This window comes from Gadus morhua, chromosome 22 (genome assembly GCF_902167405.1).
Source record: "Gadus morhua chromosome 22, gadMor3.0, whole genome shotgun sequence".
Classification (NCBI taxonomy): domain Eukaryota; kingdom Metazoa; phylum Chordata; class Actinopteri; order Gadiformes; family Gadidae; genus Gadus; species Gadus morhua.
The window spans coordinates 19711326-19732361 of record NC_044069.1 but is presented as its reverse complement, the minus strand read 5'-3'; the positions used below and the strand labels follow the sequence as shown (position 1 = coordinate 19732361).

General features: G+C 41.7%; 17 non-coding genes across 17 annotated transcripts; all 17 read right to left on the bottom strand.

The window, feature by feature from the left end:
• Positions 1-81: 81 nt before the first annotated feature.
• trnay-gua (transfer RNA tyrosine (anticodon GUA)) lies at positions 82-169 on the bottom strand. The gene is given in 2 exon segments: positions 82-117; positions 133-169. It is a non-coding gene; the product is annotated as a tRNA-Tyr (tRNA).
• Positions 170-696: 527 nt separating this feature from the next.
• trnay-gua (transfer RNA tyrosine (anticodon GUA)) lies at positions 697-784 on the bottom strand. The gene is given in 2 exon segments: positions 697-732; positions 748-784. It is a non-coding gene; the product is annotated as a tRNA-Tyr (tRNA).
• Positions 785-3310: 2526 nt separating this feature from the next.
• trnay-gua (transfer RNA tyrosine (anticodon GUA)) lies at positions 3311-3398 on the bottom strand. Its single transcript is given in 2 exon segments — positions 3311-3346; positions 3362-3398. It is a non-coding gene; the product is annotated as a tRNA-Tyr (tRNA).
• A 3503-nt stretch (positions 3399-6901) lies between these two features.
• trnay-gua (transfer RNA tyrosine (anticodon GUA)) lies at positions 6902-6989 on the bottom strand. Its single transcript is given in 2 exon segments — positions 6902-6937; positions 6953-6989. It is a non-coding gene; the product is annotated as a tRNA-Tyr (tRNA).
• Positions 6990-7937: 948 nt separating this feature from the next.
• trnay-gua (transfer RNA tyrosine (anticodon GUA)) lies at positions 7938-8025 on the bottom strand. Its single transcript is given in 2 exon segments — positions 7938-7973; positions 7989-8025. It is a non-coding gene; the product is annotated as a tRNA-Tyr (tRNA).
• Positions 8026-8552: 527 nt separating this feature from the next.
• Positions 8553-8640, bottom strand: trnay-gua (transfer RNA tyrosine (anticodon GUA)). The gene is given in 2 exon segments: positions 8553-8588; positions 8604-8640. It is a non-coding gene; the product is annotated as a tRNA-Tyr (tRNA).
• Positions 8641-10430: 1790 nt separating this feature from the next.
• trnay-gua (transfer RNA tyrosine (anticodon GUA)) lies at positions 10431-10518 on the bottom strand. The gene is given in 2 exon segments: positions 10431-10466; positions 10482-10518. It is a non-coding gene; the product is annotated as a tRNA-Tyr (tRNA).
• Positions 10519-11166: 648 nt separating this feature from the next.
• On the bottom strand, positions 11167-11254 carry trnay-gua (transfer RNA tyrosine (anticodon GUA)). Its single transcript is given in 2 exon segments — positions 11167-11202; positions 11218-11254. It is a non-coding gene; the product is annotated as a tRNA-Tyr (tRNA).
• A 3597-nt stretch (positions 11255-14851) lies between these two features.
• Positions 14852-14939, bottom strand: trnay-gua (transfer RNA tyrosine (anticodon GUA)). The gene is given in 2 exon segments: positions 14852-14887; positions 14903-14939. It is a non-coding gene; the product is annotated as a tRNA-Tyr (tRNA).
• A 339-nt stretch (positions 14940-15278) lies between these two features.
• trnay-gua (transfer RNA tyrosine (anticodon GUA)) lies at positions 15279-15366 on the bottom strand. The gene is given in 2 exon segments: positions 15279-15314; positions 15330-15366. It is a non-coding gene; the product is annotated as a tRNA-Tyr (tRNA).
• A 433-nt stretch (positions 15367-15799) lies between these two features.
• On the bottom strand, positions 15800-15887 carry trnay-gua (transfer RNA tyrosine (anticodon GUA)). Its single transcript is given in 2 exon segments — positions 15800-15835; positions 15851-15887. It is a non-coding gene; the product is annotated as a tRNA-Tyr (tRNA).
• A 1288-nt stretch (positions 15888-17175) lies between these two features.
• On the bottom strand, positions 17176-17263 carry trnay-gua (transfer RNA tyrosine (anticodon GUA)). Its single transcript is given in 2 exon segments — positions 17176-17211; positions 17227-17263. It is a non-coding gene; the product is annotated as a tRNA-Tyr (tRNA).
• A 766-nt stretch (positions 17264-18029) lies between these two features.
• trnay-gua (transfer RNA tyrosine (anticodon GUA)) lies at positions 18030-18117 on the bottom strand. Its single transcript is given in 2 exon segments — positions 18030-18065; positions 18081-18117. It is a non-coding gene; the product is annotated as a tRNA-Tyr (tRNA).
• Positions 18118-18977: 860 nt separating this feature from the next.
• trnay-gua (transfer RNA tyrosine (anticodon GUA)) lies at positions 18978-19065 on the bottom strand. Its single transcript is given in 2 exon segments — positions 18978-19013; positions 19029-19065. It is a non-coding gene; the product is annotated as a tRNA-Tyr (tRNA).
• A 433-nt stretch (positions 19066-19498) lies between these two features.
• Positions 19499-19586, bottom strand: trnay-gua (transfer RNA tyrosine (anticodon GUA)). The gene is given in 2 exon segments: positions 19499-19534; positions 19550-19586. It is a non-coding gene; the product is annotated as a tRNA-Tyr (tRNA).
• Positions 19587-20019: 433 nt separating this feature from the next.
• Positions 20020-20107, bottom strand: trnay-gua (transfer RNA tyrosine (anticodon GUA)). Its single transcript is given in 2 exon segments — positions 20020-20055; positions 20071-20107. It is a non-coding gene; the product is annotated as a tRNA-Tyr (tRNA).
• A 766-nt stretch (positions 20108-20873) lies between these two features.
• trnay-gua (transfer RNA tyrosine (anticodon GUA)) lies at positions 20874-20961 on the bottom strand. Its single transcript is given in 2 exon segments — positions 20874-20909; positions 20925-20961. It is a non-coding gene; the product is annotated as a tRNA-Tyr (tRNA).
• Between the last annotated feature and the right edge of the window lie 75 nt (positions 20962-21036).

Sequence of the window (21036 nt, the reverse complement as noted above, 5' to 3'; positions counted from 1 at the left end):
TTGGTAACGACTTTCTCTGATTAACTACCATTTCTTCATGAAATGATACTTCCTCAAAGTGGTTTTGCAACCCTATAAAATTCCTTCGAGCCGGAGTTGAACCAGCGACCTAAGGATTTCAGACTCATTCCACTACAGTCCTCCGCTCTACCAACTGAGCTATCGAAGGGTGAGATAATTTGAGCCGGAGTTGAACAAGCGACCTAAGGATTTCAGACTTATTCCACTACAGTCCTCCGCTCTCCCAACTGAGCTATTGAAGGATGAGATAATTTGAGCCGGAGTTGAACCAGCGACCTAAGGATTTCAGACTCATTTCACTACACTCCTCCGCTCTACCAACTGAGCTATCGAAGGGTGAGATAAATTGAGTAATTGAGGGTACATATACTAAATAAACTGGATACGACTATCTCTGATTGAATATTTGCCATTTCTTCCCCAAATGATAAATCCTCAAAGGGGTTTTGCCCTTCTATAAATTAACTTTTAGCAGGAGTTGAACCAGCGACCAATGGATTTCAGACTCATCTCATTACAGTCCGCTGCCCCACCAACTGCGCTTTCGAAGGTTGAGTGGTCTTGCGTAATTGAGAGAAAACCTAAATATGTCTAGTGGTAACGACTTTCTCTGATTAACTACCATTTCTTCATGAAATGATACTTCCTCAAAGTGGTTTTGCAACCCTATAAAATTCCTCCGAGCCGGAGTTGAACCAGCGACCTAAGGATTTCAGACTCATTTCACTACAGTCCTCCGCTCTACCAACTGAGCTATCGAAGGGTGAGACAATTTGAGTAATTGAGGGTACATATACTAAATAAACTGGATACGACTATCTCTGATTGAATATTTGCCATTTCTTCCCCAAATGATAATTCCTCAAAGTGGTTTTGCACTTCTATGAATTAACTTCTAGCCGGAGTTTAACCAACGACCAAAGGAATTCAGACTCTTTTCATTACAGTCCTCTGCCCCACCAACTGCGCTATCGAATGTTGAGTGGTCTTGCGTAATTGAGAGAATACCGAAATATGTCTATCGGTAACGACTTTCTCTTATTAACTACCATTTCTTCATGAAATGATACTTCCTCAAAGTGGTTTTGCAACCCTATAAAATTCCTTCGAGCCGGAGTTGAACCAGCGACCTAAGGTTTTCAGACTCATTTCACTACAGTCCTCCGCTCTACCAACTAAGCTATCGAAGGGTGAAATAACTTGAGTAATTGAGGGTACATATACTAAATAAACTGGATACGACTATCTCTGATTGAATATTTGCCATTTCTTCCCCAAATGATAAATCCTCAAAGGAGTTTTGCCCTTCTATAAATTACCTTCTAGCCGGAGTTGAACCAGCGACCAATGGATTTCAGACTCTTTTCATTACAGTCCTCTGCCCCACCAACTGCGCTTTCGAAGGTTGAGAGAAAACCTAAATATGTCTATTGGTAACGACTTTCTCTGATTAACTACCATTTCTTCATGAAATGATACTTCCTCAAAGTGGTTTTGCAACCCTATAAAATTCCTCCGAGCCGGAGTTGAACCAGCGACCTAAGGATTTCAGACTCATTCCAATACAGTCCTCTGCTCTACCAACTGAGCTATCGAAGGGTGAGATAATTTGAGCCGGAGTTGAACAAGCGACCTAAGGATTTCAGACTCATTTCACTACAGTCCTCCGCTCTCCCAACTGAGCTATCGAATGATGAGATAATTTGAGCCGGAGTTGAACCAGCGACCTGAGGATTTCAGACTCATTTCACTACAGTCCTCCGCTCTACCAACTGAGCTATCGAAGGGTGGGATAATTTGAGTAATTGAGGGTACATATACTAAATAAACTGGATACGACTATCTCTGATTGAATATTTGCCATTTCTTCCCCAAATGATAATTCCTCAAAGTGGTTTTGCACTTCTATGAATTAACTTCTAGCCGGAGTTGAACCAACGACCAAAGGAATTCAGACTCTTTTCATTACAGTCCTCTGCCCCACCAACTGCGCTATCGAATGTTGAGTGGTCTTGCGTAATTGAGAGAATACCGAAATATGTCTATTGGTGACGACTTTCTCTGATTAACTACCATTTCTTCATGAAATGATACTTCCTCAAAGTGGTTTTGCAACCCTATAAAATTCCGTCGAGCCGGAGTTGAACCAGCGACCTAATGATTTCAGACTCATTTCACTACAGTCCTCCGCTCTACCAACTGAGCAATCGAAGGATGAGATAATTTGAGTAATTGAAGGTACATATACTAAATAAACTGGATACGACTATCTCTGATTGAATATTTGCCATTTCTTCCCCAAATGATAAATCCTCAAAGGAGTTTTGCCCTTCTATAAATTACCTTCTAGCCGGAGTTGAACCAGCGACCAATGGATTTCAGACTCTTTTCATTACAGTCCTCTGCCCCACCAACTGCGCTTTCGAAAGTTGAGTGGTCTTGCGTAATTGAGAGAAAACCTAAATGTGTCTATAGGTAACGACTTTCTCTGATTAACTACCATTTCTTCATGAAATGATACTTCCTCAAAGTGGTTTTGCAACCCTATAAAATTCCTTTGAGCCGGAGTTGAACCAGCGACCTAAGGATTTCAGACTCATTTCACTACAGTCCTCCGCTCTACCAACTGAGCTATCGAAGGGTGAGATAATTTGAGTAATTGAGGGTACATATACTAAATAAACTGGATACGACTATCTCTGATTGAATATTTGCCATTTCTTCCCCAAATGATAAATCCTCAAAGGAGTTTTGCCCTTCTATAAATTACCTTTTAGCCGGAGTTGAACCAGCGACCTAAGGATTTCAGACTCATTTCACTACAGTCCTCCGCTCTCCCAACTGAGCTATCGAAGGATGAGATAATTTGAGCCGGAGTTGAACCAGCGACCTAAGGATTTCAGACTCATTTCACTACAGTCCTCCGCTCTACCAACTGAGCTATCGAAGGGTGAGATAAATTGAGTAATTGAGGGTACATATACTAAATAAACTGGATACGACTATCTCTGATTGAATATTTGCCATTTCTTCCCCAAATGATAAATCCTCAAAGGGGTTTTGCCCTTCTATAAATTACCTTTTAGCAGGAGTTGAACCAGCGACCAATGGATTTCAGACTCATCTCATTACAGTCCGCTGCCCCACCAACTGCGCTTTCGAAGGTTGAGTGGTCTTGCGTAATTGAGAGAAAACCTAAATATGTCTAGTGGTAACGACTTTCTCTGATTAACTACCATTTCTTCATGAAATGATACTTCCTCAAAGTGGTTTTGCAACCCTATAAAATTCCTTCGAGCCGGAGTTGAACCAGCGACCTAAGGATTTCAGACTCATTTCACTACAGTCCTCCGCTCTACCAACTGAGCTATCGAAGGGTGGGACAATTTGAGTAATTGAGGGTACATATACTAAATAAACTGGATACGACTATCTCTGATTGAATATTTGCCATTTCTTCCCCAAATGATAATTCCTCAAAGTGGTTTTGCACTTCTATGAATTAACTTCTAGCCGGAGTTTAACCAACGACCAAAGGAATTCAGACTCTTTTCATTACAGTCCTCTGCCCCACCAACTGCGCTATCGAATGTTGAGTGGTCTTGCGTAATTGAGAGAATGCCGAAATATGTCTATCGGTAACGACTTTCTCTTATTAACTACCATTTCTTCATGAAATGATACTTCCTCAAAGTGGTTTTGCAACCCTATAAAATTCCTTCGAGCCGGATTTGAACCAGCGACCTAAGGTTTTCAGACTCATTTCACTACAGTCCTCCGCTCTACCAACTAAGCTATCGAAGTGTGAAATAATTTGAGTAATTGAGGGTACATATACTAAATAAACTGGATACGACTATCTCTGATTGAATATTTGCCATTTCTTCCCCAAATGATAAATCCTCAAAGGAGTTTTGCCCTTCTATAAATTACCTTCTAGCCGGAGTTGAACCAGCGACCAATGGATTTCAGACTCTTTTCATTACAGTCCTCTGCCCCACCAACTGCGCTTTCGAAGGTTGAGAGAAAACCTAAATATGTCTATTGGTAACGACTTTCTCTGATTAAAGGTTGTATAGGTGATTTGCTTTTTTGGCCATTTTTGCAAAATTACTTGAAATCCTTATCATAACCCGCTTACAGCCACTGAGTTAGAAGTACTGACATGAAAATTAAACAAGTCAATCATCTGTGGAACGGGCAGGGCTCGAAAAACTCCAGCCAATCATTTTCATTGCCACCGAGTTGCATTGGACAGTAAGTACGTCAATCAAACGGTCGTACTGCACTCCCCCTCCCCCGCGCCCCGCGCGCGACCCCTTCGTGCAGTACTCGTGACCCAGAGCTCGTGACCCAGAGCAAGCTCCTGTTTGTTGTTATCCTGCGGTAGCTACTGGAACTAGTTAATCCACATTTGGACCTAGCAGTAGAAGACAATTTCCATGGCAGACAAGACGCCACCATCTCCACCACCACCACCACCACCAGCAAAGAGAAGGAAAACTCTTTTTCAGAGAGTAATTGATATTAAAAACGCTGAAAGAGAAAAACTGAAATCAAGAATAATCCTAGGCGCTGCTTTCGAACGTTGGCGGCAACTGAAGGACGAGAAGGGTCTAAAAACCGATGCTTGTGTGGCGGTTGACCTAGTTTCAAAGTTTATACCGTTTATACTCGGTAATACCGGTGTGGAGACGAGTGTATTACTCGGTGTGAAAATGTCCGCACCGCGGCAACCCTAGTGAAAACCAGGACTTCCAATACAATTATATGAAACAAACATACATTTTCTAAAAATAGTAATGATTTATGTGACCGTTTAATGTTTATAACATCTGGTCCAACCATTGCAGCGAGAACGTATTCTCAGCAGGGGGTGCTGGGAAAAAAAAAAACTCAGCCTGCACTAGACTCGCAACTCGTTACATTGATAAAAAAAGATGTATAGCAGCGCAGCTCAATTACACCAGTGCATGCGCGGACAGTTGAAAATCGATCGTTCACATCCAGCTGCTCACAGAACAAGTTTAGCGCACCACCGCTACCCTCACACTTTTTCATATAACCTTTTTTCAGCACTAGGTCATATGAGCATTAAATAAATGCTGCGTCTCAAAATGCCTTGGACAGCAGCGAGGATGACTCGCTTTGCCACGGGCCGAAACAGTTCGGAGCGACCACAGCCAGAGCGAACACAGCGGGGCAGAGGAGTGTCAGGAATAGTCTTTGGTGTACACATCAGTACGGCCTATTTGCACTACTGTTTAGTGGCAATGCAGTGTTTTATTCGATGCCTTTTTTATTTTCGTATATTATTTCAATTAATACAATTTATTTATTCATAAAAAACGGAGCTGGTCTTCAAATCTTTTTTCCAAATATAGGTCGTCTTACAATGGGGTTTGTGTTTATATTCGGACCAATACGGTACAGCGGGCGCTCACATGACGTTAAGCATTTCCTGGTGCATAATGTGACGCTTCAGAACCTAAAATCCCGTTTCTCCCCGTTGACACGACAACACATAACCGGCGTTTTCAGAAATCTCCACTTTGGCCGGAGTTTTTAGAAATGATCGTTTTCTGTGATAAGACAGGGCCTCGGACAGGGGGTGTTGCAGCACCCCCAGCACTCCTACTTCCCGCGGTACTGGGTGCAACTTACAGCTGAATGTAGTGCCATGTTGTTAAACGAAAACCTACGCTAGCCTGGCTCGCTCTCGCGCATCTCTGTTCGCGCTCGTGCATGATTGCGCGTCCAGGTACTTGGAATGGGTGGAGTCAGAGTCAGCGTTGAAGGAGAGGGGGTAGGACCATTTGAGTTGTGTATTTTCAAAATCTGCTGGCGTTTCGCAAATCACCTACCCAACCTTTAACTACCATTTCTTCATGAAATGATACTTCCTCAAAGTGGTTTTGCAACCCTATAAAATTCCTCCGAGCCGGAGTTGAACCAGCGACCTAAGGATTTCAGACTCATTCCAATACAGTCCTCTGCTCTACCAACTGAGCTATCGAAGGGTGAGATAATTTGAGCCGGAGTTGAACAAGCGACCTAAGGATTTCAGACTCATTTCACTACAGTCCTCCGCTCTACCAACTGAGCTATCGAAGGGTGGGATAATTTGAGTAATTGAGGGTACATATACTAAATAAACTGGATACGACTATCTCTGATTGAATATTTGCCATTTCTTCCCCAAATGATAATTCCTCAAAGTGGTTTTGCACTTCTATGAATTAACTTCTAGCCGGAGTTGAACCAACGACCAAAGGAATTCAGACTCTTTTCATTACAGTCCTCTGCCCCACCAACTGCGCTATCGAATGTTGAGTGGTCTTGCGTAATTGAGAGAATACCGAAATATGTCTATTGGTAACGACTTTCTCTGATTAACTACCATTTCTTCATGAAATGATACTTCCTCAAAGTGGTTTTGCAACCCTATAAAATTCCGTCGAGCCGGAGTTGAACCAGCGACCTAATGATTTCAGACTCATTTCACTACAGTCCTCCGCTCTACCAACTGAGCTATCGAAGGGTGTGATAGTTTGAGTAATTGAGGGTACATATACTAAATAAACTGGATACGACTATCTCTGATTGAATATTTGCCATTTCTTCCCCAAATGATAAATCCTCAAAGGAGTTTTGCCCTTCTATAAATTACCTTCTAGCCGGAGTTGAACCAGCGACCAATGGATTTCAGACTCTTTTCATTACAGTCCTCTGCCCCACCAACTGCGCTTTCGAAGATTGAGTGGTCTTGCGTAATTGAGAGAATACCGAAATATGTCTATTGGTAACGACTTTCTCTGATTAACTACCATTTCTTCATGAAATGATACTTCCTCAAAGTGGTTTTGCAACCCTATAAAATTCCTTCGAGCCGGAGTTGAACCAGCGACCTAAGGATTTCAGACTCATTCCACTACAGTCCTCCGCTCTACCAACTGAGCTATCGAAGGGTGTGATAATTTGAGTAATTGAGGGTACATATACTAAATAAACTGGATACGACTATCTCTGATTGAATATTTGCAATTTCTTCCCCAAATGATAAATCCTCAAGGTAGTTTTGCCCTTCTATAAATTACCTTCTAGCCGGAGTTAAACCAGTCCTCCGCTCTACCAACTGAGCTATCGAGGGTTAAGAATCCCTGTGTAATTGAGAGACAATCTACTAAATAAACTGGAAACGACATTCTCTGATTGAACAGTTTCAATTTCTTCCCCAAATGATTATTCCTCAAAGTGGTTTTGCACTTCTATGAATTAACTTCTAGCCGGAGTTGAACCAACGACCAAAGGATTTCTGACTCTTTTCATTACAGTCCTCTGCCCCACCAACTGCGCTATCGAATGTTGAGTGGTCTTGCGTAATTGAGAGAATACCGAAATATGTCTATTGGTAACGACTTTCTCTGATTAACTACCATTTCTTCATGAAATGATACTTCCTCAAAGTGGTTTTGCAACCCTATAAAATTCCTTCGAGCCGGAGTTCAACCAGCGACCTAAGGATTTCAGACTCATTTCACTACAGTCCTCCGCTCTACCAACTGAGCTATCGAAGGGTGTGATATTTTGAGTAATTGAGGGTACATATACTAAATAAACTGGATACGACTATCTCTGATTGAATATTTGCCATTTCTTCCCCAAATGATAAATCCTCAAAGGAGTTTTGCCCTTCTATAAATTACCTTCTAGCCGGGGTTGAACCAGCGACCAATGGATTTCAGACTCTTTTCATTACAGTCCTCTGCCCCAACAACTGCGCTTTCGAAGATTGAGTGGTCTTGCGTAATTGAGAGAATACCGAAATATGTCTATTGGTAACGACTTTCTCTGATTAACTACCATTTCTTCATGAAATGATACTTCCTCAAAGTGGTTTTGCAACCCTATAAAATTCCTTCGAGCCGGAGTTGAACCAGCGACCTAAGGATTTCAGACTCATTCCACTACAGTCCTCCGCTCTACCAACTGAGCTATCGAAGGGTGAGATAATTTGAGCCGGAGTTGAACAAGCGACCTAAGGATTTCAGACTTATTCCACTACAGTCCTCTGCTCTCCCAACTGAGCTATCGAAGGATGAGATAATTTGAGCCGGAGTTGAACCAGCGACCTAAGGATTTCAGACTCATTTCACTACACTCCTCCGCTCTACCAACTGAGCTATCGAAGGGTGAGATAAATTGAGTAATTGAGGGTACATATACTAAATAAACTGGATACGACTATCTCTGATTGAATATTTGCCATTTCTTCCCCAAATGATAAATCCTCAAAGGGGTTTTGCCCTTCTATAAATTACCTTTTAGCAGGAGTTGAACCAGCGACCAATGGATTTCAGACTCATCTCATTACAGTCCGCTGCCCCACCAACTGCGCTTTCGAAGGTTGAGTGGTCTTGCGTAATTGAGAGAAAACCTAAATATGTCTAGTGGTAACGACTTTCTCTGATTAACTACCATTTCTTCATGAAATGATATTTCCTCAAAGTGGTTTTGCAACCCTATAAAATTCCTCCGAGCCGGAGTTGAACCAGCGACCTAAGGATTTCAGACTCATTTCACTACAGTCCTCCGCTCTACCAACTGAGCTATCGAAGGGTGGGACAATTTGAGTAATTGAGGGTACATATACTAAATAAACTGGATACGACTATCTCTGATTGAATATTTGCCATTTCTTCCCCAAATGATAATTCCTCAAAGTGGTTTTGCACTTCTATGAATTAACTTCTAGCCGGAGTTTAACCAACGACCAAAGGAATTCAGACTCTTTTCATTACAGTCCTCTGCCCCACCAACTGCGCTATCGAATGTTGAGTGGTCTTGCGTAATTGAGAGAATACCGAAATATGTCTATCGGTAACGACTTTCTCTTATTAACTACCATTTCTTCATGAAATGATACTTCCTCAAAGTGGTTTTGCAACCCTATAAAATTCCTTCGAGCCGGAGTTGAACCAGCGACCTAAGGTTTTCAGACTCATTTCACTACAGTCCTCCGCTCTACCAACTAAGCTATCGAAGGGTGAAATAACTTGAGTAATTGAGGGTACATATACTAAATAAACTGGATACGACTATCTCTGATTGAATATTTGCCATTTCTTCCCCAAATGATAAATCCTCAAAGGAGTTTTGCCCTTCTATAAATTACCTTCTAGCCGGAGTTGAACCAGCGACCAATGGATTTCAGACTCTTTTCATTACAGTCCTCTGCCCCACCAACTGCGCTTTCGAAGGTTGAGAGAAAACCTAAATATGTCTATTGGTAACGACTTTCTCTGATTAACTACCATTTCTTCATGAAATGATACTTCCTCAAAGTGGTTTTGCAACCCTATAAAATTCCTCCGAGCCGGAGTTGAACCAGCGACCTAAGGATTTCAGACTCATTCCAATACAGTCCTCTGCTCTACCAACTGAGCTATCGAAGGGTGAGATAATTTGAGCCGGAGTTGAACAAGCGACCTAAGGATTTCAGACTCATTTCACTACAGTCCTCCGCTCTCCCAACTGAGCTATCGAAGGATGAGATAATTTGAGCCGGAGTTGAACCAGCGACCTGAGGATTTCAGACTCATTTCACTACAGTCCTCCGCTCTACCAACTGAGCTATCGAAGGGTGGGATAATTTGAGTAATTGAGGGTACATATACTAAATAAACTGGATACGACTATCTCTGATTGAATATTTGCCATTTCTTCCCCAAATGATAATTCCTCAAAGTGGTTTTGCACTTCTATGAATTAACTTCTAGCCGGAGTTGAACCAACGACCAAAGGAATTCAGACTCTTTTCATTACAGTCCTCTGCCCCACCAACTGCGCTATCGAATGTTGAGTGGTCTTGCGTAATTGAGAGAATACCGAAATATGTCTATTGGTGACGACTTTCTCTGATTAACTACCATTTCTTCATGAAATGATACTTCCTCAAAGTGGTTTTGCAACCCTATAAAATTCCGTCGAGCCGGAGTTGAACCAGCGACCTAATGATTTCAGACTCATTTCACTACAGTCCTCCGCTCTACCAACTGAGCAATCGAAGGATGAGATAATTTGAGTAATTGAAGGTACATATACTAAATAAACTGGATACGACTATCTCTGATTGAATATTTGCCATTTCTTCCCCAAATGATAAATCCTCAAAGGAGTTTTGCCCTTCTATAAATTACCTTCTAGCCGGAGTTGAACCAGCGACCAATGGATTTCAGACTCTTTTCATTACAGTCCTCTGCCCCACCAACTGCGCTTTCGAAAGTTGAGTGGTCTTGCGTAATTGAGAGAAAACCTAAATGTGTCTATAGGTAACGACTTTCTCTGATTAACTACCATTTCTTCATGAAATGATACTTCCTCAAAGTGGTTTTGCAACCCTATAAAATTCCTTTGAGCCGGAGTTGAACCAGCGACCTAAGGATTTCAGACAAATTTCACTACAGTCCTCCGCTCTACCAACTGAGCTATCGAAGGGTGAGATAATTTGAGTAATTGAGGGTACATATACTAAATAAACTGGATACGACTATCTCTGATTGAATATTTGCCATTTCTTCCCCAAATGATAAATCCTCAAAGGAGTTTTGCCCTTCTATAAATTACCTTTTAGCCGGAGTTGAACCAGCGACCTAAGGATTTCAGACTCATTTCACTACAGTCCTCCGCTCTCCCAACTGAGCTATCGAAGGATGAGATAATTTGAGCCGGAGTTGAACCAGCGACCTAAGGATTTCAGACTCATTTCACTACAGTCCTCCGCTCTACCAACTGAGCTATCGAAGGGTGAGATAAATTGAGTAATTGAGGGTACATATACTAAATAAACTGGATACGACTATCTCTGATTGAATATTTGCCATTTCTTCCCCAAATGATAAATCCTCAAAGGGGTTTTGCCCTTCTATAAATTACCTTTTAGCAGGAGTTGAACCAGCGACCAATGGATTTCAGACTCATCTCATTACAGTCCGCTGCCCCACCAACTGCGCTTTCGAAGGTTGAGTGGTCTTGCGTAATTGAGAGAAAACCTAAATATGTCTAGTGGTAACGACTTTCTCTGATTAACTACCATTTCTTCATGAAATGATACTTCCTCAAAGTTGTTTTGCAACCCTATAAAATTCCTTCGAGCCGGAGTTGAACCAGCGACCTAAGGATTTCAGACTCATTTCACTACAGTCCTCCGCTCTACCAACTGAGCTATCGAAGGGTGGGACAATTTGAGTAATTGAGGGTACATATACTAAATAAACTGGATACGACTATCTCTGATTGAATATTTGCCATTTCTTCCCCAAATGATAATTCCTCAAAGTGGTTTTGCACTTCTATGAATTAACTTCTAGCCGGAGTTTAACCAACGACCAAAGGAATTCAGACTCTTTTCATTACAGTCCTCTGCCCCACCAACTGCGCTATCGAATGTTGAGTGGTCTTGCGTAATTGAGAGAATACCGAAATATGTCTATCGGTAACGACTTTCTCTTATTAACTACCATTTCTTCATGAAATGATACTTCCTCAAAGTGGTTTTGCAACCCTATAAAATTCCTTCGAGCCGGATTTGAACCAGCGACCTAAGGTTTTCAGACTCATTTCACTACAGTCCTCCGCTCTACCAACTAAGCTATCGAAGTGTGAAATAAATTGAGTAATTGAGGGTACATATACTAAATAAACTGGATACGACTATCTCTGATTGAATATTTGCCATTTCTTCCCCAAATGATAAATCCTCAAAGGAGTTTTGCCCTTCTATAAATTACCTTCTAGCCGGAGTTGAACCAGCGACCAATGGATTTCAGACTCTTTTCATTACAGTCCTCTGCCCCACCAACTGCGCTTTCGAAGGTTGAGAGAAAACCTAAATATGTCTATTGGTAACGACTTTCTCTGATTAAAGGTTGTATAGGTGATTTGCTTTTTTGGCCATTTTTGCAAAATTACTTGAAATCCTTATCATAACCCGCTTACAGCCACTGAGTTAGAAGTACTGACATGAAAATTAAACAAGTCAATCATCTGTGGAACGGGCAGGGCTCGAAAAACTCCAGCCAATCATTTTCATTGCCACCGAGTTGCATTGGACAGTAAGTACGTCAATCAAACGGTCGTACTGCACTCCCCCTCCCCCGCGCCCCGCGCGCGACCCCTTCGTGCAGTACTCGTGACCCAGAGCTCGTGACCCAGAGCAAGCTCCTGTTTGTTGTTATCCTGCGGTAGCTACTGGAACTAGTTAATCCACATTTGGACCTAGCAGTAGAAGACAATTTCCATGGCAGACAAGACGCCACCATCTCCACCACCACCACCACCACCAGCAAAGAGAAGGAAAACTCTTTTTCAGAGAGTAATTGATATTAAAAACGCTGAAAGAGAAAAACTGAAATCAAGAATAATCCTAGGCGCTGCTTTCGAACGTTGGCGGCAACTGAAGGACGAGAAGGGTCTAAAAACCGATGCTTGTGTGGCGGTTGACCTAGTTTCAAAGTTTATACCGTTTATACTCGGTAATACCGGTGTGGAGACGAGTGTATTACTCGGTGTGAAAATGTCCGCACCGCGGCAACCCTAGTGAAAACCAGGACTTCCAATACAATTATATGAAACAAACATACATTTTCTAAAAATAGTAATGATTTATGTGACCGTTTAATGTTTATAACATCTGGTCCAACCATTGCAGCGAGAACGTATTCTCAGCAGGGGGTGCTGGGAAAAAAAAAAACTCAGCCTGCACTAGACTCGCAACTCGTTACATTGATAAAAAAAGATGTATAGCAGCGCAGCTCAATTACACCAGTGCATGCGCGGACAGTTGAAAATCGATCGTTCACATCCAGCTGCTCACAGAACAAGTTTAGCGCACCACCGCTACCCTCACACTTTTTCATATAACCTTTTTTCAGCACTAGGTCATATGAGCATTAAATAAATGCTGCGTCTCAAAATGCCTTGGACAGCAGCGAGGATGACTCGCTTTGCCACGGGCCGAAACAGTTCGGAGCGACCACAGCCAGAGCGAACACAGCGGGGCAGAGGAGTGTCAGGAATAGTCTTTGGTGTACACATCAGTACGGCCTATTTGCACTACTGTTTAGTGGCAATGCAGTGTTTTATTCGATGCCTTTTTTATTTTCGTATATTATTTCAATTAATACAATTTATTTATTCATAAAAAACGGAGCTGGTCTTCAAATCTTTTTTCCAAATATAGGTCGTCTTACAATGGGGTTTGTGTTTATATTCGGACCAATACGGTACAGCGGGCGCTCACATGACGTTAAGCATTTCCTGGTGCATAATGTGACGCTTCAGAACCTAAAATCCCGTTTCTCCCCGTTGACACGACAACACATAACCGGCGTTTTCAGAAATCTCCACTTTGGCCGGAGTTTTTAGAAATGATCGTTTTCTGTGATAAGACAGGGCCTCGGACAGGGGGTGTTGCAGCACCCCCAGCACTCCTACTTCCCGCGGTACTGGGTGCAACTTACAGCTGAATGTAGTGCCATGTTGTTAAACGAAAACCTACGCTAGCCTGGCTCGCTCTCGCGCATCTCTGTTCGCGCTCGTGCATGATTGCGCGTCCAGGTACTTGGAATGGGTGGAGTCAGAGTCAGCGTTGAAGGAGAGGGGGTAGGACCATTTGAGTTGTGTATTTTCAAAATCTGCTGGCGTTTCGCAAATCACCTACCCAACCTTTAACTACCATTTCTTCATGAAATGATACTTCCTCAAAGTGGTTTTGCAACCCTATAAAATTCCTCCGAGCCGGAGTTGAACCAGCGACCTAAGGATTTCAGACTCATTCCAATACAGTCCTCTGCTCTACCAACTGAGCTATCGAAGGGTGAGATAATTTGAGCCGGAGTTGAACAAGCGACCTAAGGATTTCAGACTCATTTCACTACAGTCCTCCGCTCTCCCAACTGAGCTATCGAAGGATGAGATAATTTGAGCCGGAGTTGAACCAGCGACCTAAGGATTTCAGACTCATTTCACTACAGTCCTCCGCTCTACCAACTGAGCTAACGAAGGGTGGGATAATTTGAGTAATTGAGGGTACATATACTAAATAAACTGGATACGACTATCTCTGATTGAATATTTGCCATTTCTTCCCCAAATGATAATTCCTCAAAGTGGTTTTGCACTTCTATGAATTAACTTCTAGCCGGAGTTGAACCAACGACCAAAGGAATTCAGACTCTTTTCATTACAGTCCTCTGCCCCACCAACTGCGCTATCGAATGTTGAGTGGTCTTGCGTAATTGAGAGAATACCGAAATATGTCTATTGGTAACGACTTTCTCTGATTAACTACCATTTCTTCATGAAATGATACTTCCTCAAAGTGGTTTTGCAACCCTATAAAATTCCGTCGAGCCGGAGTTGAACCAGCGACCTAATGATTTCAGACTCATTTCACTACAGTCCTCCGCTCTACCAACTGAGCAATCGAAGGATGAGATAATTTGAGTAATTGAAGGTACATATACTAAATAAACTGGATACGACTATCTCTGATTGAATATTTGCCATTTCTTCCCCAAATGATAAATCCTCAAAGGAGTTTTGCCCTTCTATAAATTACCTTCTAGCCGGAGTTGAACCAGCGACCAATGGATTTCCGACTCTTTTCATTACAGTCCTCTGCCCCACCAACTGCGCTTTCGAAAGTTGAGTGGTATTGCGTAATTGAGAGAAAACCTAAATGTGTCTATAGGTAACGACTTTCTCTGATTAACTACCATTTCTTCATGAAATGATACTTCCTCAAAGTGGTTTTGCAACCCTATAAAATTCCTTCGAGCCGGAGTTGAACCAGCGACCTAAGGATTTCAGACTCATTTCACTACAGTCCTCCGCTCTACCAACTGAGCTATCGAAGGGTGAGATAATTTGAGTAATTGAGGGTACATATACTAAATAAACTGGATACGACTATCTCTGATTGAATATTTGCCATTTCTTCCCCAAATGATAAATCCTCAAAGGAGTTTTGCCCTTCTATAAATTACCTTTTAGCCGGAGTTGAACCAACGACCAATGGATTTCAGACTCATCTCATTACAGTCCGCTGCCCCACCAACTGCGCTTTCGAAGGTTGAGTGGTCTTGCGTAATTGAGAGAAAACCTAAATATGTCTAGTGGTAACGACTTTCTCTGATTAACTACCATTTCTTCATGAAATGATACTTCCTCAAAGTGGTTTTGCAACCCTATAAAATTCCTTCGAGCCGGAGTTGAACCAGCGACCTAAGGATTTCAGACTCATTTCACTACAGTCCTCCGCTCTCCCAACTGAGCTATCGAAGGATGAGATAATTTGAGCCGGAGTTGAACCAGCGACCAAAAGATTTCAGACTCATTTCACTACAGTCCTCCGCTCTACCAACTGAGCAATCGAAGGATGAGATAATTAGAGTAATTGAAGGTACATATACTAAATAAACTGGATACGACTATCTCTGATTGAATATTTGCCATTTCTTCCCCAAATGATAAACCCTCAAAGGAGTTTTGCCCTTCTATAAATTACCTTCTAGCCGGAGTTGAACCAGCGACCAATGGATTTCAGACTCTTTTCATTACAGTCCTCTGCCCCACCAACTGCGCTTTCGAAGGTTGAGTGGTCTTGCGTAATTGAGAGAAAACCTAAATGTGTCTATAGGTAACGACTTTCTCTGATTAACTACCATTTCTTCATGAAATGATACTTCCTCAAAGTGGTTTTGCAACCCTATAAAATTCCTTCGAGCCGGAGTTGAACCAGCGACCTAAGGATTTCAGACTCATTTCACTACAGTCCTCCGCTCTCCCAACTGAGCTATCGAAGGATGAGATAATTTTAGCCGGAGTTGAACCAGCGACCTAAGGATTTCAGACTCATTTCACTACAGTCCTCCGCTCTACCAACTGAGCTATCGAAGGGTGAGATAATTTGAGTAATTGAGGGTACATATACTAAATAAACTGGATACGACTATCTCTGATTGAATATTTGCCATTTCTTCCCCAAATGATAAATCCTCAAAGGAGTTTTGCCCTTCTATAAATTACCTTTTAGCAGGAGTTGAACCAGCGACCAATGGATTTCAGACTCATCTCATTACAGTCCGCTGCCCCACCAACTGCGCTTTCGAAGGTTGAGTGGTCTTGCGTAATTGAGAGAAAACCTAAATATGTCTAGTGGTAACGACTTTCTCTGATTAACTACCATTTCTTCATGAAATGATACTTCCTCAAAGTGGTTTTGCAACCCTAAAAAATTCCTTCGAGCCGGAGTTGAACCAGCGACCTAAGGATTTCAGACTCATTTCACTACAGTCCTCCGCGCTACCAACTGAGCTATCGATGGATGGGATAATTTGAGTAATTGAGGGTACATATACTAAATAAACTGGATACGACTATCTCTGATTGAATATTTGCCATTTCTTCCCCAAATGATAATTCCTCAAAGTGGTTTTGCACTTCTATGAATTAACTTCTAGCCGGAGTTGAACCAACGACCAAAGGAATTCAGACTCTTTTCATTACAGTCCTCTGCCCCACCAACTGCGCTATCGAATGTTGAGTGGTCTTGCGTAATTGAGAGAATACCGAAATATGTCTATTGGTAACGACTTTCTCTGATTAACTACCATTTCTTCATGAAATGATACTTCCTCAAAGTGGTTTTGCAACCCTATAAAATTCCGTCGAGCCGGAGTTGAACCAGCGACCTAATGATTTCAGACTCATTACACTACAGTCCTCCGCTCTACCAACTGAGCAATCGAAGGATGAGATAATTTGAGTAATTGAAGGTACATATACTAAATAAACTGGATACGACTATCTCTGATTGAATATTTGCCATTTCTTCCCCAAATGATAAATCCTCAAAAGGAGTTTTGCCCTTCTATAAATTACCTTCTAGCCGGAGTTGAACCAGCGACCAATGGATTTCAGACTCTTTTCATTACAGTCCTCTGCCCCACCAACTGCGCTTTCGAAAGTTGAGTGGTCTTGCGTAATTGAGAGAAAACCTAAATGTGTCTATAGGTAACGACTTTCTCTGATTAACTACCATTTCTTCATGAAATGATACTTCCTCAAAGTGGTTTTGCAACCCTATAAAATTCCTTCGAGCCGGAGTTGAACCAGCGACCTAAGGATTTCAGACTCATTTCACTACAGTCCTCCGCTCTACCAACTGAGCTATCGAAGGGTGAGATAATTTGAGTAATTGAGGGTACATATACTAAATAAACTGGATACGACTATCTCTGATTGAATATTTGCCATTTCTTCCCCAAATGATAATTCCTCAAAGTGGTTTTGCACTTCTATGAATTAACTTCTAGCCGGAGTTGAACCAACGACCAAAGGAATTCAGACTCTTTTCATTACAGTCCTCTGCCCCACCAACTGCGCTATCGAATGTTGAGTGGTCTTGCGTAATTGAGAGAATACCGAAATATGTCTATTGGTAACGACTTTCTCTGATTAACTACCATTTCTTCATGAAATGATACTTCCTCAAAGTGGTTTTGCAACCCTATAAAATTCCGTCGAGCCGGAGTTGAACCAGCGACCTAATGATTTCAGACTCATTTCACTACAGTCCTCCGCTCTACCAACTGAGCAATCGAAGGATGAGATAATTTGAGTAATTGAAGGTACATATACTAAATAAACTGGATACGACTATCTCTGATTGAATATTTGCCATTTCTTCCCCAAATGATAAATCCTCAAAGGAGTTTTGCCCTTCTATAAATTACCTTCTAGCCGGAGTTGAACCAGCGACCAATGGATTTCAGACTCTTTTCATTACAGTCCTCTGCCCCACCAACTGCGCTTTCGAAAGTTGAGTGGTCTTGCGTAATTGAGAGAAAACCTAAATGTGTCTATAGGTAACGACTTTCTCTGATTAACTACCATTTCTTCATGAAATGATACTTCCTCAAAGTGGTTTTGCAACCCTATAAAATTCCTTCGAGCCGGAGTTGAACCAGCGACCTAAGGATTTCAGACTCATTTCACTACAGTCCTCCGCTCTACCAACTGAGCTATCGAAGGGTGAGATAATTTGAGTAATTGAGGGTACATATACTAAATAAACTGGATACGACTATCTCTGATTGAATATTTGCCATTTCTTCCCCAAATGATAAATCCTCAAAGGAGTTTTGCCCTTCTATAAATTACCTTTTAGCCGGAGTTGAACCAGCGACCAATGGATTTCAGACTCATCTCATTACAGTCCGCTGCCCCACCAACTGCGCTTTCGAAGGTTGAGTGGTCTTGCGTAATTGAGAGAAAACCTAAATATGTCTAGTGGTAACGACTTTCTCTGATTAACTACCATTTCTTCATGAAATGATACTTCCTCAAAGTGGTTTTGCAACCCTATAAAATTCCTTCGAGACGGAGTTGAACCAGTGACCTACGGATTTCAGACTCATTTCACTACAGTCCTCCGCTCTCCCAACTGAGCTATCGAAGGATGAGATAATTTGAGCCGGAGTTGAACCAGCGACCTAAAGATTTCAGACTCATTTCACTACAGTCCTCCGCTCTACCAACTGAGCAATCGAAGGATGAGATAATTAGAGTAATTGAAGGTACATATACTAAATAAACTGGATACGACTATCTCTGATTGAATATTTGCCATTTCTTCCCCAAATGATAAATCCTCAAAGGAGTTTTGCCCTTCTATAAATTACCTTCTAGCCGGAGTTGAACCAGCGACCAATGGATTTCCGACTCTTTTCATTACAGTCCTCTGCCCCACCAACTGCGCTTTCGAAAGTTGAGTGGTATTGCGTAATTGAGAGAAAACCTAAATGTGTCTATAGGTAACGACTTTCTCTGATTAACTACCATTTCTTCATGAAATGATACTTCCTCAAAGTGGTTTTGCAACCCCATAAAATTCCTTCGAGCCGGAGTTGAACCAGCGACCTAAGGATTTCAGACTCATTTCACTACAGTCCTCCGCTCTCCCAACTGAGCTATCGAAGGATGAGATAATTTGAGCCGGAGTTGAACCAGCGACCTAAAGATTTCAGACTCATTTCACTACAGTCCTCCGCTCTACCAACTGAGCAATCGAAGGATGAGATAATTAGAGTAATTGAAGGTACATATACTAAATAAACTGGATACGACTATCTCTGATTGAATATTTGCCATTTCTTCCCCAAATGATAAATCCTCAAAGGAGTTTTGCCCTTCTATAAATTACCTTCTAGCCGGAGTTGAACCAGCGACCAATGGATTTCAGACTCTTTTCATTACAGTCCTCTGCCCCACCAACTGCGCTTTCGAAGGTTGAGTGGTCTTGCGTAATTGAGAGAAAACCTAAATGTGTCTATAGGTAACGACTTTCTCTGATTAACTACCATTTCTTCATGAAATGATACTTCCTCAAAGTGGTTTTGCAACCCTATAAAATTCCTTCGAGCCGGAGTTGAACCAGCGACCTAAGGATTTCAGACTCATTTCACTACAGTCCTCCGCTCTCCCAACTGAGCTATCGAAGGATGAGATAATTTTAGCCGGAGTTGAACCAGCGACCTAAGGATTTCAGACTCATTTCACTACAGTCCTCCGCTCTACCAACTGAGCAATGGAAGGATGAGATAATTTGAGTAATTGAAGGTACATATACTAAATAAACTGGATACGACTATCTCTGATTGAATATTTGCCATTTCTTCCCCAAATGATAAATCCTCAAAGGAGTTTTGCCCTTCTATAAATTACCTTCTAGCCGGAGTTGAACCAGCGACCAATGGATTTCAGACTCTTTTCATTACAGTCCTCTGCCCCACCAACTGCGCTTTCGAAAGTTGAGTGGTCTTGCGTAATTGAGAGAAAACCTAAATGTGTCTATAGGTAACGACTTTCTCTGATTAACTACCATTTCTTCATGAAATGATACTTCCTCAAAGTGGTTTTGCAACCCTATAAAATTCCTTCGAGCCGGAGTTGAACCAGCGACCTAAGGATTTCAGACTCATTTCACTACAGTCCTCCGCTCTACCAACTGAGCTATCGAAGGGTGAGATAATTTGAGTAATTGAGGGTATATATACTAAATAAACTGGATACGACTATCTCTGATTGAATATTTGCCATTTCTTCCCCAAATGATAATTCCTCAAAGTGGTTTTGCACTTCTATGAATTAACTTCTAGCCGGAGTTGAACCAACGACCAAAGGAATTCAGACTCTTTTCATTACAGTCCTCTGCCCCACCAACTGCGCTATCGAATGTTGAGTGGTCTTGCGTAATTGAGAGAATACCGAAATATGTCTATTGGTAACGACTTTCTCTGATTAACTACCATTTCTTCATGAAATGATACTTCCTCAAAGTGGTTTTGCAACCCTATAAAATTCCGTCGAGCCGGAGTTGAACCAGCGACCTAATGACTTCAGACTCATTTCACTACAGTCCTCCGCTCTACCAACTGAGCAATCGAAGGATGAGATAATTTGAGTAATTGAAGGTACATATACTAAATAAACTGGATACGACTATCTCTGATTGAATATTTGCCATTTCTTCCCCAAATGATAAATCCTCAAAGGAGTTTTGCCCTTCTATAAATTACCTTCTAGCCGGAGTTGAACCAGCGACCAATGGATTTCAGACTCTTTTCATTACAGTCCTCTGCCCCACCAACTGCGCTTTCGAAAGTTGAGTGGTCTTGCGTAATTGAGAGAAAACCTAAATGTGTCTATAGGTAACGACTTTCTCTGATTAACTACCATTTCTTCATGAAATGATACTTCCTCAAAGTGGTTTTGCAACCCTATAAAATTCCTTCGAGCCGGAGTTGAACCAGCGACCTAAGGATTTCAGACTCATTTCACTACAGTCCTCCGCTCTACCAACTGAGCTATCGAAGGGTGAGATAATTTGAGTAATTGAGGGTACATATACTAAATAAACTGGATACGACTATCTCTGATTGAATATTTGCC